Below are 15763 nucleotides of genomic sequence, written 5' to 3' on the forward strand. Positions count from 1 at the left end.
TTACAAGCTCTGCATTTTTAGCATAACAATTATCAAAGTTCAAAATTTCAAAGTGAGACTTCCAATCTACCTTAACCAAAACAAGGCCGAGGCTAATCTCCTCATCACAAAGTAATCAAGCACCAATCCACATAGCAAGTTTCTGAATTTACCTCTATCAACTCAGCTTGGTGCTTAAAATCCAAACCAAGTTCACGAGTTCTGTAATTAGCAACAAAGAACAATTCGGGCCTCGAAGCTCCAAATTCGACAAGCAACACGGATTAGGTTCGACCAGGGGCAAGTTCATACTCAAGGATGCCGAAAATGAATCGAGAAACCTAGAACGATTGCCCGCGAGGCCACGACGACAATCGCGGCGGCATCAGATACCAACCCAGAAAACACAGATCATTAAACTCAGCCTAATGTAGAAACTAGTTACACCAACAGGTAGAGCATGACGGGAGGATTGTTTTCATACCTCATGCAAGTCGATCGGTGGTCGGAGTCACCGGAAAATACCACAGAACCGGTGGAGCAGGCGCTGCTTCTCGCCTTCGACTCTCCGTTCACGATCGTTGCATGGACGATCCGAGGATAGGAGGATGTTGGCGACAGCGAGGCGAAGAAGATGGTGGTCATCATTTGTCGATCGGTGGCCGGACGACGCCACTTTGGTCGGGTTTCTTTCTCGGGTCGGCGACTCCGTTTCGGGTCAGAAGCTTCGAGCTTCTATCTCGATCCTTATGGTCGTCAACCAAGCCAAGGCCTCTTTATAGGCTGCTCTAACTTAATTTTGACGGCTGTGAACAATCAGTGGTATAACTAACGGCCAAGATCGCACCATGATAATTTCTTTTTATTTAAATGAATTTCCATATTTCTCAAACTTCAGAAATTCATAATAAATACTTCCAGTGTCCTAGAAATTCCCCCAAAATTACCAGGAACTCGTCGTGTCGTTTACTTTATTATAACTTTCTTAAACCAAGAATTTCAATTTAGAGAAAAAAATTGAAAAATAATCTCGAGCACCTTTAATAATTACCGAGATCGGAAATTACTGTCTTAACGATCTCAACTTAGCTCGACAATTTTTCCGTGGCTCACAGTAATGTTTCAAGCGTTATCACCAAGTTTGACCGGCATAAGGGGGAATGTTGAAGAATGTTAATTTTAGAGTGGCATGTCAAACTAGGAATTAGTTTTATAGTTGTAATAGGAGAGAATTCCCAATTCAAGTTAGAATAGGAATCCTTGTACTCTAAGGGCAACTCCAACCTTGGGACTAAAAATCAGAATTTGATCAAGTTTGAGACTTTTCATCTCCAACCTTGATTTTTAGAGGGGTCTGGTCTCATAAAAATGAGACTTGGGGCCATCTGAAGTCTCAAAATTGAGACTTTTCCAGGACTGAGACCGATGAACAGTGGTCTGGGAACAGTAAATTATAGAAAATTCTATAAATACCAACCCATTCTTTTCTATTTCCTCACACCAAATATACTCCATCTTCTTTACAATTTTCCATTCATAAACACATCTTCTTGTTCTTAAATATATCTATATATTTTTTTTTTGTCTTGTGAAAAATGGCTCCAAGAGGGGATTCATGGAGACACAATGAAGAAGTTATTCTTTGCCGAGCTTGGATCACCGTTGGGGGTGATGGTGCTGTCGGAAAAGATCAAACGTCGGAGTTATTATGGAGTCGTGTTTCGGAGGAGTACAATGCTCACAAACCGGTAGGTTGCATGGAGAGAACAACTTCTAGTTGCCAAGCTCGTTGGAAGAAAATAAGTCCGGCATGTATGAAGTGGCGCCATGCTCTTAACAAGGTCGAACATTTTCAACGAAGAAGCGGCGAAAATATGGAGGACGAGGTAATTATATTGAAATATGTTCAACAATAATTATGTTTTTATTTTTCATGTAGTTGTTAAAAGTAAAATGTTCTTATCTAGTTTATTGATCGATTTATACTAAGCTAATTTTTTAATTAATATTTTATTTACTTAATATTATATGTAGCTCATGAATGTCAAATCAACGTACTACGACACAAACGGTTGTGATTTTTTGTTTGAGCATTGTTGGAGAGAGTTGAAAAATACGGAAAAGTTTGGGAAAATTCCATCAATGGAAAACACCCCCTTTAGTGTTCCTAATCATGTTGACTTGGATGACGATGGAACACCCAATACTGATGATGAGCCGACTCCATCAAGGAAGGCACGTCCTCAAGGACAGAAAGCTCAGAAGCTAGCTAAGAAAAAAGGCAATAAGCAGGATGCGGATGGCCTACGAGTTCAAATGCAGAAATGTTATGAACAAACAGAGCGCGAGTACCAACAAAGGCAAAGACAGTTTGAGGAAGGCCAACTAATTGAGTAACGCGCTGAGGATGCTCGCACGATGCAGGTGGATCCATCAATTTTCACCCCAAGAAAGAGGAGTTATTGGGAGAGGAAGCAACAACAAATAATGGATAAGGAGACAGAAACTTCAAGCATCCCGGAACAATCTTAAGATCCTACACCCTCTGGAGGAGACAACACAGGCTTGGCCACTTATGATTCACTTCAAGAGACAAATTGGATGTAATTCATATTATTAACTTGAATTGTTTGTGTTTTAATTTATGATAATAAAAAATATTCCATTAACTTGAATTGTTTGTGTTTTAATTTATGATAATAAAAAATATTCCATTAACTTGAATTGTTTGGATGTAATTCAGTAGATCATCTTCATAATAAAGCACTGAACTTTATTGACATAATAAAGCACACCACACAAATTAAAAGCACACAATACAAAGTAAACGCATACCACACAATACATAGTAGGCCATGACCACTTATCATGACTACATGGCCACTTATTGAAAGCAAAAAAAAAAAAAAAACACCAAGGCATACTCCTCACTGGTGGTTCTGATCAGCTTGTAGCTTCATGGTCCATAGATGATCGACTAGATCATCTTGGAGGTTTTTATTCATCACTGGACATCTAACCTCCCTATGACGACGCAAGAATTGATTTAGTTGATGCGGATTGCGATGAACATCGGTGGGAATTATTGGTCTGTCATATATCTCTGCTTTCTTGGGTCTAGTTGGGATATCATCCGGATCAAATGGCTCTGCTGCATCTTCATCATGCTCGTCTTCAACAATCATATTGTGCAAGAAATTGTACTTTGTAATCCCTATATATAGGGCTCCTATTATCAATAAAAGAACACACAATTCTCTCATTAATCTCTCTTGCATCCTACATTCTAAAACAAAATAGTTTCCACGGATTTTTTTTTTTTTTTTGAGATACTTGTCATGACATTACAAGATTGTAAAGTCTCTTTTATTTTTTAGGACGATTTACCAAAAGTTTGTCTTAAACCTTTTTGGGAGGTATTTTCTGACAAATAATTCATCAATAAGGTATTCTTTATTGACAGATAATTGTAGGCAAGGTATTCCTTATCAACGCAAAGTCTTCGACAATGAGTCCCTCTTTTTTCTTTTTCTTTTTTCCTTCAATATCTTTGCCAACGACAATGCGTTGACAAGGTCAAATTCGTTAGCGTAAACCACAAAATGTCGTTAGCAAAATGAGTCTCTTGTTTTGTTTCCCCCTTGGAGGCTTTCTTTCATTGGAAAAAGTCTATCCCCTTTATTTATTTATTTATTTTTTTACACATCAATAAAGATAACCAAAATGGCGAAATGTTCCGACCTAGAAGAGCTCTGCTAGGGTTGGGAGAGCGCCGCCTTCGAGCTTGGCCTCTATGTACCTTTCTCCATCCTGCGTGGAGTACAACTTCGGTATCCCCTTTGGGGTTGCCCAAATCCGTTCCGACTGTCGCTGTGGTCTCTCAGTGGCAGAAGTTTTCCGGGCCTTTATGGCTAGCTGGCGTGGAGGCTTGTGTTGTATCAGATCCTTTGTCTCTTGCTGTGCAACCCTCTGGAGCCCCATTGGAGGCGCCGTGTTGTGGTGGCTCGTCTAGGCCTAGGCGAGCGCGACTCAAACGGCATTCTATGATGATGGCGGCGGCGCTGGTAGATCTAGGACGATCTTGGTGGGTGTAGTTGGTGACTTGGCGAATTTCTGTGTCGGGTCAGCAGCAGTCTCGCCATGGAAAGCTTCTGGCTATTCAGTGTCTGGATGATCAGATGTCCATTTGGGTCTTGTGGCAAGATCAAGGTGCGACGGTGACAGAGAGAGGTAGAAGAGAAGAAGCTGACGACACTGTAGCAAGGATCGACTGGCACCAGTGGAGGTCACAGTTGCTGGGTTTCTCCCTCCGGTTTGCTCTCCTCCCTCAAGCAAAGGCGGCGCGGCTTTTTGCTTCAGATGGCAGTGGACATCAGGTTGAAGCCAGGGTGCCCAGATCAGATTAAGGTGGGCTTGGGCTTTGGTCAAGTTTGACCCGTCAGATTTGACTTTGGATTCTGGCAGGATTTGGATCCGTATTTGGGACCTGGATAGCATTCAAATCCGGATCTTGGATCCGAGATAGCTGCTCATGTTGATTTGGTATTTGTTCTAGTTCTTGGGAGTTCGTTTGCTAATTTTTGAGTTTTTGACACCTTCGGTTACTTTCGAACTCCCGGTGAGCGAATCACCTCTTCTAGGTGATCATATCACCGGTTACGGTTACGATTACTATTATATTTTCACTGCTCTCGTGACATATGCAGTACAGCGATGTCGTCTGACATTAAGTCACAGGGTTACCTTTCATTTTAGATGTGTCTGTGCATCTTGCTATCTTTTATTGTTTTTCCTATTTTATAGATGCGTTTGTGCATCTGGTTATGCTTTATTGTTTTTCTTTCGATGTTCTTGCATCGCTCCATGTACTTCTCAGTTTCAATTAATATAGTTTGTCGTCTTTTCCTTCAAAAAAAAAAAGATAACCAAAATGGCCACTCCAATTAGTCTCGAATCTATGCCTATGACTTTTTATCTTTTAGCCTTTTAGGTTTCATAGTTTTCTTTGCTTTTCCATTTTGCTAATGCTATGTTGCCTCATGAGTTCTTGGAATGTTGAGGGAAATTGTATTAGAAATCTCATTTTAATGTTGTGGAGAAAATAGTTTCCGCGGAAAAGTTTATCATTTTATTTGAGATACTTGCTTGTCTCAACATTACAAGATTATAAAGTGTCTTTTTTTTATTTTCGATTAATTTCAGTTTACCCCCCTGAGGTTTAGGGGTGTCATCATGTCACCCCCTCAACTCTCAATTTTAAATTTTTACCCCCCAAACTTTACAATTTCAGTCAGTCTTGTCCAATTTCTTAGATTCCATCTAAATTGGATGTTAATTCTGACGATCCAACTCACTTTGAGGGCTAAAATGGTCATTTCAAGACAAAAAAAACTTGTATGTGTCCTTAAAATGCTTTAAAGTGGGTTAGATTGTCAGAATTAACGTCCAATTTGGACGGAATCTGAGAAATTGGACATGACTGACTGAAATTGGAAAGTTTGGGAGGTAAAAATTCAAAATTGAGATTCGAGGGGGTGACATGATAACACCCCCAAACCTCAGGGGGGTAAACTGAAATTTTTTTTAGGAAGATTTACTTAAAGTTTGTCTTAACCCTTTTTGGAGGCATTTCGCGACGAAAAATTCATCAATAAAGTATTCTTTGCTGACAAATAGTCATGGGCAATTTATGCCGTACCAACGTAAAGTCTTCGACAACATGAGTCCCTTTTTTTGTTTTCCCTTCAGGATCTTTGCTGACATCAATTCATTGGCAAAGTAAAATTCGTTAGCGTAAACCACAAAATGTCATCAGCAAAGTGAGTCTCTCTTTTTTTCTTTCATTGGAAAAGGTCAATCATTTTCTTTTATGGGTGTAGCTATTACCACCCTACTAACTACTTTCTTCACCCTACAAGTTTTAAATTTATTGAAAGACTATAATACACTAATATAAAATTATAATAAAAGACAATATCTTATTAAAAATTATCATTTGTTTTTCTTATTACACAATGTGTTAACGTATGACATGCATACAATTGCCTTTAAGTGATAAAATGAGTCCTCAGAATAGCAATATTAGTCCTCAAAGTGCTAACATGAGTCCATAAAGTGGTAAATTTTCTTAGTTGTCACATGAGTCCTCAAGTGGTAAAATGAGTCCTCAAAGTGGAAAAAATAGTTGATGTATGATAAATATTAACATACCTAGCTTTACCCCACCCTACACTTCATTCTTAATTTCTTCATTTATCGTCCTAACGCTTTCTGTTATGTAAATGAGTGAACTAAGTAAACTTGAAATTAAAAAATATATATATAGAGAGCGAGAAGAGAATATAAGGTGAAGAAAGTAATTAGTAGGGTGGGCATTAGTCGCACCCATCTTTTATTCATCAATCAAAATAACTAAAATGGTCACTCCAATCAGTAGCTGATCTATGCCTAAGGCTGCAACCCAGAATTCTAGTAAAAAACAAGTACCTATAGGGCTAGTAATTGTTGGAGAATGTGGGAGGGACTCCCACATCTAAGAAATGGTTTAAGGACTATGTCCTTTAATAAGGGTTCTTAAAACACTTATTAAATGGACAAAGAGAGGCAATGCCCAAGATTTGGGAGGAAGTAGACCTATGCCCTGTTGTAAATATATATATATATATATATATATATATATATATTTAAATATCATAGATGGGCCTTGGGCCTTGGGGCACTTGGGACTTCGGCCAAACAAGGAAAATTTTTTGCGTTTTGTTTCTGGTTCTTGTTTGATTTTCGGATAAATATCAAACAACAGTTGTCAACAGTTACAACTGTTCATTGAGTTTTGAGATTGGAACAAACAGTTACAACTGTTCGTCTGAGGTCAATATATGGAACGCAAGAAGAAACAGAGCGCACGCTTCTCCTCTTCTCTCCCCTCCTTCTTCTGAAAAGAGAAACACATAGTAAAGTTTGACAGGATTCAAGTCGAAGTGCTTCGACTTGAATCAGATAGTTGTATCCTGCAAGATCACTACTACACAAAAGGCTTCACACGACGGTTTAAAACTGTCGTCTCACGTTTTGCATTTCCGTGGTCTATCGAGGTGTCGTCTGATGAAACGCTGTCAGACGACGGTTTTCAACCGTCGTATACCGATCATTGGGTCGACGGTTTGCAGCTGACTTCGTCGTCTGATGGACCGACAGATCTGCCGACATGCTGTCGACAGAAATATGTCGCAGTGTGACTTCTACTCATACCACTGTTTTAGGATTCCAGCGTGGTGTGACTTCCACTCATACCACGGTTTTAGGATTCCAGCGTGGTGTGACTTCTACTCAGACCACGCTTTTTAGGAAAATGAAGTGTGATGACTTAAAAATTCAGTGCATGTGTGCTTTCATACGACACATATAACTCAAACTGTTGTACCATGACATTTGAGACCATGATATCAATACAAACCGTCGTCTGAATTGTAGAAATTTTGTTTGATTGTACCCTAAAAACCTCATCAGATGACATATTTTCCTACTATTGTTGTAATGGCAAAATTCAGATTCTGGAAGCAAAAATGACCAAAAGAATGGTAATTTAATCATAATAGAAAGCTGTTATAATCCCATAGCAATCTAAATGGATCCGATAATGCTAATTGTATCCATAAATAAGGGATCACATCTTTGAAACTCTTATAGCAAAATACATTCAGAAATCTATAGGAGAACTGCAATTAAGGCCAACCCAAAAAAGACCAACTTCTAGCCTCAGTACAACTTCTAGCTAAACAAATTTCTCTCTATCACTTCAAAAGCTTTCGTCACTGCTCCATCTTCTGGGTCCAGTTTATAAGCAGTCTTCAAACCTGGATCATTGTTTTTAGAACAAAACCACCACGACAAACTTGGCCAGAATGTGCTTTTTAAAGATGGGTTTTCCAATTCTCCCTGCAGAACAAAACCACCACGTCAAAAGATGACAGCAGAATATACTAGTGCTAGCCTTCTGCACTTGAAAAGATGATTTCCAGAAAGGGAAAAGAACAAAGTAAAAGTCCATACAGTTATGAATCCGTAATAGTCTATATACGGATACATGGACAGAGTTATGAATCTGCTCTATCATATGCAGAGTGCATATGTATATTATCAAACTTAATTACAACTACCATTGCCATAAATAATTAATATATGCAGTGCACATGTAATTTCTACATGCAGAGTGCACAACTATCATATGCAGAGTGCACATGTCACATTACATTAATAGCTAGTGATATACCATCCAATCTCAAACAGCCAAGTGATAAATAATTATCATCCAATCTCAAAAAGTAGAACTCTGAGGTATTAAAATGACTAATAGGCTTAGCATTCAAGCAATTCAGAAGGAAAGAAGTTCTAGTTTTTAATTTCAAACCAAAAGCAGAAAAGGGCAGGGAGAGCTATGAAAGAAATGACTAAAGATGCACAATATGAAATTAAAAGCTCGGAGGTATTAAAATCCAGTCTATTTTTCCCAAGCTTCAGAGTGTCTTCATGATTAGATATAAAAATTTGACAGCAATGAGAAAAGCAAGTTTCAAATACCATAATAACAATTTAAATTTTTTTACACAAAAGAAAGGCAATTGGTATGAACAGAGACAAAATCAAAACCAATCTAACTCTTAAGAGAATAATGTTATCAAAGATAACGAATACATGCAGATGCATACAAATATCAAATGTGATTGATTCAGATTGAGATAATTATTGAAAGAAAAGAAGAAGAAAAAATTAAAGCTTTTTTGGGAGGTGAAAATCCAATGTGAAAATGGTAAATTACCTGCAAATCTTTTTTATAAGCTGTTGCTGGTTCTCCAGGATCCAAGTTCATGATCTGTTAGGCCATCAAATTGAAAGTGAACAGCAATTACTTCATCTGTAAAAATTGATTGACGTGTTACATTTAGGAAAAATTGTATGCATATGATAGCCATGATCCCTGTTTAGAGGCTTTAACATAAAAAAATCAGAAGAAATATGATCTGATAATTGAAGACCATGTAACGCAAAGCTGTTCATAATTTACCTCTCCATTCATTTCATATGCAAGTAATACCTCATCTGAATTTGTTGCTTGAAATAATGAAATTGATGACTTAATAAGGTCCCCCTTGAAATCATCAGATTTTGAATCTATTGATCCGTTAATGAGTTTTGGGAAAGTGTTAGGTTCTTGTCATCCTTATGGGCTTCCGTTTCTTTAAAATTCAAAAAGTACACCCTCTCTCCTATGGTTCAAAGCAACAGATATTTGACCTAAAAAAATGCATATCAGTCTCTCTAGCTTAATTGCAAAGAAAAACTCAGAAACTGGATGAGGTATATGTGGCAAAATAGTAAACATATAATGTAAGACTTTAGTTTTTGCACATGAAGGCATTTACCTCTGCGGATCTCTCCAGAGATTCAAGCTGCTCCAAAAGTCCTTTTGCAGCCTGAAATCACCAACAAACAGCAAACCAATCAATATCTTTCTTCTGAATATGGAAAATATTCATTATATAGCCTTATAATTATAGTACTCACATTGGAAAACTCAGCACCATTAAGATTTTCATTCTCCACTATTGAAGCTCTTGGTGAAGACCCTTCCTCCGACCTTTCTGGGACTGAAGAAGGGGGCTGAGGTGGAGAAACATATAACACTCTGAATTTGCACTCCTCAACCACATGTCCTGCCTCTTCATTGAACTAAACACAATCCTAATCCCCCAAATGAATAGCATCTGACATAAAGAACCCACACACATCAGAATCCATAACATTGTCCTTGCATTGCATGTCTGGAGCAGTCTTTTGCTGTGCTTGCACTGTAACTAAATCACAACATACAATTTTTAACATTAATCTTTTTAAGGTAACAAATTCACATATACAACAAACATGACCAATACAACACAAACGAAAGAGAAAAAGCAACCTGTACAGAAACTATATTTGAGCAATATTTCTTGCCCTTGTGTCAGCAACCTGTCCTCTCAAACTCTTGGTCTTTCTTGGTTCATACCAATAAACAAAACAACAATAATTAGAAGCAAGGCAAACGTCACAGTAACAACAATTATCATTACCATACATAGATTGAGTTAAATTTAACTGCACAAAGTATTCAGTAAAAATGAAAAGTCAGAATCCCAGCACAAAGTTAATTCCATATCACAAACCTACATATCACAATATCATTTGCATACATCGATTGAGCTAAATTTTAAACTCATCCCTTTACCCAGATTCCAAATTGCTAAACAATAAAACTACAGCCTGAAACTCTCTTAATCAATTACCCAGATTCCATATTCAAAGACAAACAAAACCCCCAAAACATAAAAACCCATTAATCCAAAACCAAAACACCCAATCAACGAAAACGACAACTAACAAAAACCATAGCAAAAGAAAAGTTCGAAACCTGCACTCCTCACTCTCTCGAGACCCACCAACACAACAGACTAAATAATCTTCAAACCAAACACTGTTACTTCTCTTTCTATCAAAACACCACAATTCCGTGTATGACATAAAACAAAAAGATCAATCTAAGCAGAAACTGGAAAAAAAAATCCAAACATCAATCTAAGCAGAAATTTGATAAACCCAGAAGTTCGACTTACTAGCAAGGCAGCAAATCAGCAATGTCACCATTGTCACGGCGTCACCGGCGACTCGGAGTCAGAGAAAGGCTGATAATAGATGGCCCGTGTGGCCGTGTCGCAAAGAGAGAGAGAGGAGAAATGGCCTTCATCACACCCAGAACCCTATCTTCGATTTGGGTAAATTGGGATTAAGTATGAAGAGTTAAAAAAAAAAAGGGACTGAAACGCCTAGTCGCCGACCCTCCCAGGACCGCCCAGGACTGAACCCTATCTTCGATTTGGGTAAATTGGGATTAAGAGAGAGAGAGGTTGACATCGGAGGCCTAACAATGAAACCCTAGTCTCGTTGTTGTTGAAGGAAAGTGAATGCGATTGAGAGAGAGAGGTTGGGAAAGGATCTGAGGTAGATCGAGTTGGTTTTTGTTTTGGTTTGTCGGGGTCGGGGTTGGGGTCGAGGTCGGGTTTGTTGAAGAGAACAGTGGGAAGAGAGAGGGACAGGCTGCAGGCTCTTCAGCCTCTGAAATTGTCAAAGTGTATGTTTTTTTCGGTGGTTTAAAGCTACTGGGCTCTCATTTGGACAATATAGTCCTTAGAGAAGCCCTCACACAATAGTTTTCTAATTTATGTTGTCAAATTTTAAATTTTGAGTTTGCCTCCCCTCTTAAACTAGGTGGGGGGAAATGGCTGGGGGGGGGGGGGGGGATGGCTGGAAGGACTTATTTCTGTCTTGCATACATATTGATTCATACAATCATACCACAGTTTTAGATAATCCGTCGTATCACTAATACATGATACAGCTCAAAGTTTGGAGTTTGGGGAAAATTTTGGCACCATTTAGATGGAGAAACTTGCCGTCCAGTAATCATTTTAACCTCACACCACGCTTCTTTTTATAAACGTCTTCTGAAATAATTCATAAATCCAACATGCAAAACAACCGTTGGTTGAATTCATATTAGAAGACGGAAATTTTACAACCGTCGTCTCAATAATGAGAAATGATTCACACCACGGAAAACAGTGTACCGTCGTATGAGAGGTGTCGTCTGATTCATTTTCTGTAGTAGTGGATAGACGTCCAAGGAACTACAAGCACAAGAGTAGGGACGAATTTCTGTCTTAGGAGATTGCTGCAAGCAAGCCTCTATCTATTATCAAGTCAGTGATTCTATTCTCTCTTTGTTTAAATTCAACAAAACTTATTCCTTGTGTGTGTACATATATATATATATATATATATATATATATATATTAGAACTGTTCGTGTATTAGGATTGATTTACTTTGGACAATTGATTTACTTTGGACAATTGATTTCATAATTATATCAATATCTATATACAATTCATTGTGGTACACGATCCATTGCTTATTGTGCATTGTTCTAACAATCTAAGACAGAAATTTCTATCGTTTATCACGCAATGGATCCTGCTGGTGTTAAGTCCCACATTGAGAAGCCTGAGAAATTCAAAGGTGTGGATTTCAAACGATGGTAGCAAAAGATGTTGTTCTACTTAACAACGTTGAACCTGGCGCAAGTCATTTCTGAGGCTCCACAAGTACCAAACGAGGGAGACATCCCTGCTGCAACTCGTAAGGCTGTTGAAGCATGGAATCAAAGCGAGTTCCTGTGTAAAAACTACATTCTGAATGCCTTAGACGATTCATTATATGATGTGTATTCGTCATTCAAAACTGCTAAGGAGTTGTGGGAATCCCTCGAGAAGAAGTACAAATCCGAGGTTGCAAGTGCCAAAAAGTTCGTCATTGGAAGGTTCCTGAACTTCAAGATGAACGACATCAACTCTGTTGTGAAACAAGTGGAGGGACTCCAGATTATTGTTCACGAGTTAGATGATGAAGGTATGGGACTAAACGAGACTTTTCTTGTTGGTTCAATCATTGAAAAATTACCCCCTTCTTGGAAAGACTTCAAAATCTATCTCAAACACCTAACTGAAGATATGACCCTTGATGAACTAATTCTCAAACTTCGTGTGGAAGAGGATCACCGAAAGAATGAGAAATCTGATGTGACTTCTATGGAGGCAAAAGCCAACATCATTGAAGGCAGCACATTGAAGCCTAAGTTTTCCCTCAATCAAAAGAAGAAAGGAAAAGTTGCTGTCAAGAAAGCATTCACTGCCCCAAAGGCTAATACTTTCAAGAAGAAAATTCAAGGTGGTTGCTGGGTGTGTGGGAAGCCTGGTCATAAAGCCAAGGACTGTCGCCACAAGAAGGAATGGAATTCTGGAACTTCTAACCAAGCAAATATGGCAGAAGATCAGTTTGTTGCTGTTGTATCTGAGGTCAACCTAATGACTAATGCCAATGAATGGTGGGTTGACACAGGTGCGACTAGACATGTGTGTGCTGAGAAGGACATGTTTGCTGCATATGAACAAGTATCTGGTGGAGAAAATCTGTACATGGGGAATGCTAATACTGCTGCTGTTGAAGGAAAGGGAAAAGTGGTTCTCAAACTCACTTCTGGAAAAGAACTGACGCTCACTAATGTGCTGCATGTTCCTGAGATCCGAAAGAATCTGATTTCTGGTTCCCTTCTTAGCAACAAAGGCTTCAAGTTAGTATTTGAATCTGATAAGTTTGTACTCACCAAGGGTGGGATGTATGTAGGGAAGGGCTACCTTATGGAAGGGTTCTTCAAGCTTAATGTACTACCTATTATTAATAATAATAATGCAGGCAATAGCGCTGCTTCTATCTACTTACTTGACTCCTTTGATTTATGGCATGCAAGACTAGGCCATGTTAATCATCATTCATTAAAAAGAATGGTGAACTTGGGACTACTGCCTAAATGCAATGTTAATGATAGTGATAAACATAAATGTGAAATCTGCATAGAATCAAAGTATGCAAGGCACTCTTACAAATCTGTTGAAAATCCAATGAAATACTTGGATTGATTCATAGTGATCTTTGTGATTTTAAATCAACTCCAACTCGTGGAGGAAAGCACTATTATATCTCATTTATTGATGACTGCAGCAAGTTTTGTTATGTCTATTTGATAAATAGCAAGGATGAAGCTTTGAATATGTTCAAGATATATAAAGCAGAAGTTGAAAATCAATTAGACAAGAGAATAAAAATTCTAAGATCGGACCGTGGTGGTGAATATGAGTCAAATGAATTTTCTGAATTTTGTTCTACAAATGGAATTATACATCAAACGACAGCACCATATACCCCAATGCAAAATGGGGTTGCTGAACGTAAAAATAGAACTTTAAAGGATATGATTAATTCCATGTTGAACAGTTCAGGTGCACCACACAATTTGTGGGGTGAAGCACTCCTTGCTGCAAACACAATTCTTAATAGAATTCCTTATAAAAAAATTGATCAATCTCCTTCTGAAATCTGGAGAGGAAGATTACCTACATATAAAAACTTAAAAGTGTCGGGTTGTCTTGCAAAGGTTCAGATTCCTCTTCCAAAGAGGCAAAAGCTTGGACCAAAAACAATAGATTGCGTGTTTATTGGTCATGCAAATAAAAGTGCTGCATATCGGTTTTTGGTTCACAAATCTGAAAATGCAGAAATACAAACAAATACTATCATTGAGTCTGCTGAGGCTGAATTCTTTGAGGATATATTTCCATTCAAAGATGAATCATGTACTAGTAGAAAACGAGTGCATAGAGATGCAAAAATTCTTACTGAAAATAATGAAAATGAAGCTTCTACTTCTAAGGTTCATGATCAAGATTTGGAACCAAGAAGAAGTAAAAGAGCAAAGGTTGCAAAGGATTTTGGACCAGACTTTATGACCTTTATAATAGAAGAAGAACCTCAATCTTATAAGGCTGCAATTGAATCATCGGAAGCACCTTATTGGAAGGAAGCAATTCAAAGTGAAGTGGAAGCCATTATAAATAACAATACATGGGAATTGGTTGACTTACCACCTGGAAATAAACCAATTGGCTACAAATGGATATTCAAAAAGAAACTAAGACCAGATGGTACCATTGACAAATACAAGGCTCGGTTAGTAGCAAAAGGGTATCGTCAAAAAGAAGGTCTAGATTTCTTTGACACTTACTCTCCTGTCACTAGAATTACTTCCATCCGAATGTTAGTAGCAATTGCTGCTATATACAATCTGGAAATACACCAAATGGATGTCAAAACTACATTCTTAAATGGTGAGTTAGAGGAAGAAATTTATATGGAGCAACCCGAAGGGTTCATAGTCAAAGGTCAAGAAAAGAAAGTCTGCAAACTTATTAAGTCCTTATATGGACTCAAGCAAGCCCCGAAACAATGGCATGAGAAATTCGATAGTACAATGATGTCTTATGGTTTTTCCATAAATGAATGTGACAAATGTGTCTACCTTAAGCAAACCAAAAATGCTTATGTGATTGTGTGTCTATATGTGGATGACATGCTAATAATAGGAACAAACAAAGACATCATTAACTCTACTAAGAAAATGCTAAACTCTAGCTTTGATATGAAAGATATGGGATTAGCTGATTTAATTCTTGGAGTAAGGGTTCTACGAAATCCTGATGGATATATCCTTACTCAATCTCATTATGTGGAGAAGGTCCTCAAGAAATTTGGACATTATGATGATAAATCAGTGGTGACTCCATTTGATCCAACATGTAAACTTTCAAAGAACAATGGGGAAAGTGTATCTCAATTACAATACACACAAGTCATAGGAAGCTTGATGTACATTATGAATTGTACAAGACCAGATTTGGCTTACTCACTAAGTCAATTAAGTAGGTATTCAAGCAATCCTAGTAGAGACCATTGGCATGCTCTAATTAGAGTACTAAGGTACCTAGAGCATACAATTAATTATGGACTACACTACACAAAATATCCTCCTGTTTTGGAAGGATATAGTGATGCAAATTGGATTTCAGGGAGCACCGAAAGTAAGTCCACTAGTGGTTATGTGTTTACACTTGGTGGAGCATCCGTGTCATGGAAGTCATCTAAACAAACATGTATAGAACGTTCTACAATGGAATCTGAATTTATAGCTTTGGACAAAGCTGCCGAAGAAGCCGAATGGCTTAGAAATTTCGTGGAAGATATTCCATTGTGGCCTAAGCCTTTATCTGCCCTCTGTATTCATTGTGATAGTGTGGCTGCAA

General features: G+C 38.0%; 1 long non-coding RNA gene across 1 annotated transcript; it reads right to left on the minus strand.

Moving 5' to 3' along the window:
- Positions 1 to 9204: 9204 nt before the first annotated feature.
- On the minus strand, positions 9205 to 9755 carry LOC121050435. The gene is made up of 3 exons (XR_005802960.1): positions 9544 to 9755; positions 9402 to 9452; positions 9205 to 9273 (listed from the first exon to the last, which is right to left on the minus strand). It is a non-coding gene; the product is annotated as an uncharacterized LOC121050435 (long non-coding RNA).
- Positions 9756 to 15763: the final 6008 nt, after the last annotated feature.

The sequence above is a fragment of the Rosa chinensis genome, chromosome 7, assembly GCF_002994745.2.
Source record: "Rosa chinensis cultivar Old Blush chromosome 7, RchiOBHm-V2, whole genome shotgun sequence".
Lineage (NCBI taxonomy): Eukaryota > Viridiplantae > Streptophyta > Magnoliopsida > Rosales > Rosaceae > Rosa > Rosa chinensis.